We start from the raw sequence: 3,329 nt of genomic DNA, 5'->3' as shown, positions 1-3,329 counted from the left end.
TTAAAATGTGGGTGTCATGCCAGTGTGGCCACTCCATCCTACAAATTTTGGTAGTGGATTTTCAAGTCCTCAGTAGAAATCCTGCCAATTTCCCTTTTTTTTCATTCCTTTCTTCAAATTTCATGAATCTTGTTTCTATCTGTCAGTCCCATGGTAGTAGGAGGGTCAGTTAGGTCAGTTACTACTTCCTAAAAATGTCATTCCTATAACAAAGATACATAAATATCCTCAGACTGGGGAGTCCTTATCACAGCATTTATAATAGTCTCTATCAATTACATTGAATGAGATGTGTCCAAGTGGCCATCACAAAGGCAGTCTTGGGACATCTGTACTTTGGAAGGTAAGCTTCATTTGTGAGATGATAAGTGTGTGTAGCTGCTACCCCTCTGAAAATAAGTTTGCCAAATCCCTGTGTTCCCTCAGTATAGCCCATCAGTTTTCATTCCACCAGAATGTATCTGTTCACAAAAAATTTGTAGCTATTTGGAGGTCAGATCTCAAGCCAAATTATCTAATTCATTTAGCAGTATCTAGAATTATCAATGGTTTCCCATGATCATCAATGATTATTCACCAGGCCTCTGCAATTACTCCTCTGAAATGTCTTAACTATTTAACAGAATACACTCTAGACTCAGGGGCACATATCCTCAGTCCTCAATTACCTGAACACTTTTATTTTTTTATTTTTGTTTTTGGTTTGGTTTTTTTACCTGAACACTTTTAAAAAATAATCAGTGGTCATGATTGAGTTACTTTTTGAGTAAATATAACATCTGCCTAGGTGGATATAAAATATGCTTTTCTTCTACTACTCATGTCTCTTCTTTTAGGGATCAGTTCTACTAAGAGCAACCAGAGAACATAATTTTTCACAAATCTCCCTTTTGCTATGTGCTGCATATCCATCTAGTTAGCAGTTCTCTTGGATCTGTTTCCTCCAGTTAACATTGATAAGATTTGTCACTCATAATTTGCTCCATAGCTTTTGTCATTTTCTACAAAGATGAGAAGGAAGCCATCTTGGCATCAAGTTCTCATTCTGTTTTCCCATTCCTTTCTTTTTCTTGCCCCCAAAAGTGCTTTAGCTGTTATGTTTCATGGTTCTGAAAGCAAACCTGGGACACAATGATAAGTTTTCAATTAGCAATAATCGCGCCTCGGATAAACCTCATTGGCTACGATACTGCCACTGCGCAAAGCTTGGGACACAATGATAACCGAAGATAACACATAGTCAAATTGCCAAATCTGATTCACAGGAATTAGTATCAAACTTATACTGCTTTGCCTCCACCTCACAAGTAATCGAGATGCAGTGGCAGAGTGGGAACAAGTTCAGGACCAACAACAACAGATCGAAAGGTTCATATATAACTAGAGAATTGTATAACAAAATTCAATCTTGCCTACAAAACCAATGGGAGTAGTTGAGGTGGAAATAGTCTTCAGATTTTTGAATAGTTAGATTATTTGGCTTGATTCCAGGATCACTGCTCTGATTAAGGAAATGGTTATATTAAATATTTTTATTCCCACAAACTATTTTTAACAGTCTTCTCACCAGTATGTTAACTTGATAGTTTTTTACTATAAGCTGCATGATATAGCTAATTATAGTCCATTTGAAAAACCTGGGTAGTTTGTTACTAGACATGGTCAAAATTGCTCTCATTGAGCAAAGGCATCAGATAATTCTAAGGCCGGGATACTAATCATGTTTTGTGTGATGTTAGAGAGGTATTAAATTAGGGAGAAAGAATGTCAAAAAAGTTTCCTTGTAAAGTAGAAGTAGTAGAGTCAAAAAACCTCTAATAAGGCAAAGTTGGTAAAAGGGATCAAAACATACACACGCAAATTGCTTTATTGTCCATGGGACCAAATATAGGGCCAACCACAAACCTCCCTACCCCCATTACTATATGGTCTGAACCTTATGTTTCATTGTTATTTAAGGCAAAAAGCTGTTTATTTAACTAACGAGAGTGTCTGTATTGAAAATCACATTGATTTTTTGGAAATCGGATGGAATGGGGCCTACCGGTAGAGTGAATTAACAGAATAAGTTGGACTGACAGCCTTTAGGCAGACTCACAATAAACAAAGATTGGAATCTGTTCTAATTTCAGCTAGCTAGAAGGCTAAGTTGGTGACAGTCATGAGCTGTGACCCGAACTTACATAGGTTCCTTTTGGGGAGCTCCAGCAATTTTAAATGACAGTTTCTTTCCAGGGGTACTATGAGTGACCCTGGATTGTACCTCTCCTGTAGAAGCCAAGTATTAACTTCCCTCCTTCCCAGAAACTTGATGACTTATTCTTTAGGTATGATCATAGGAGAGATTCCGTTATTTAAAGAAACACCATGAATAGATTATGTAGCCTACAGATGATTACAAAGATATTTATAAAGGCTACACTTGGTTAATTGGCAGAGTTTCCTATAGAGATTACTGACTTACTAATGTGCACCCTATCTTTACAACAGAAGTCACCCAAGTAGACTTTTACTTCTGACTTTAAATAAATGATAAATGACACAACTTTGGCCCTGGGAGACTTTTAGCTCATACTCAGTTTAGTTTATAAAGTTGTTAAGGATGAAAGAATGGTCTTAGACTTCCTTCCTATCAGCCAAGACAGAATCTGTCCGGTTGTTAACACATCTTGCTATACATGGATTAATGTCTTTCTGCCCATGGAAAGGTCAACACAGAAACAGGGAGAAAGGCATCTGGCTTTCTAAGCTAAACCCACATGATCTAAAAGGGGTTTTGTTCAGGTAGTTTGGTCTGAGATCCTGGAATGCATGATTGAGGTCAAAAATGCAGGTTGACCTTATGCTTTTGGGAGACCTTTTGGTAGTAGACATAATTAAGTACTTTATAGACAAACTGAATGGATTTTGTTCCATCTCTGCCATATAAATTAGAGCAGCAGACAGAACGAAAAATTCTCCAGAAGCCAAGACAGTATAGCAATAAATGTGAAGTTTGGGAGAGAAAATTCTCCATAGACCTTACTCATGTCTGCGTGTTTTACAAGTAAGGTACCAGCTGACTTCTGTTCTGCAAAACCTATTCAAGAACATTCACTGAACTGTCTTGGAAGATAGCGTCTCCCTCAGTAACCAGGGAGACATTTGCTTATAGCCTTGGAGATGGAGATAATGTAACCCTTTGGAGCAAAGGTTATGGATAATTACATTCATAAGAAAATATTGCAAATTCCTCTTCTCTACAACAAACCCCTCTACAAGGATATGTGTCATCTGGCTGTCTTTCCATCACCTGTAGGAACTGGGGTTCAAGGAATAAATGCAAACTC

The 3,329-nt window shown here is 37.5% G+C and overlaps 1 non-coding gene across 1 annotated transcript; it reads right to left on the bottom strand.

The window, feature by feature from the left end:
- Nucleotides 1-1,073: 1,073 nt before the first annotated feature.
- Nucleotides 1,074-1,207, bottom strand: LOC144381678 (U4 spliceosomal RNA). Its single transcript, XR_013447450.1, has one exon. It is a non-coding gene; the product is annotated as a U4 spliceosomal RNA (small nuclear RNA).
- Nucleotides 1,208-3,329: the final 2,122 nt, after the last annotated feature.

Source organism: Halichoerus grypus, chromosome 4, assembly GCF_964656455.1.
Source record: "Halichoerus grypus chromosome 4, mHalGry1.hap1.1, whole genome shotgun sequence".
NCBI classification, from domain to species: Eukaryota; Metazoa; Chordata; class Mammalia; order Carnivora; family Phocidae; genus Halichoerus; species Halichoerus grypus.
This window is presented reverse-complemented; position numbering and strand designations above follow the sequence as displayed.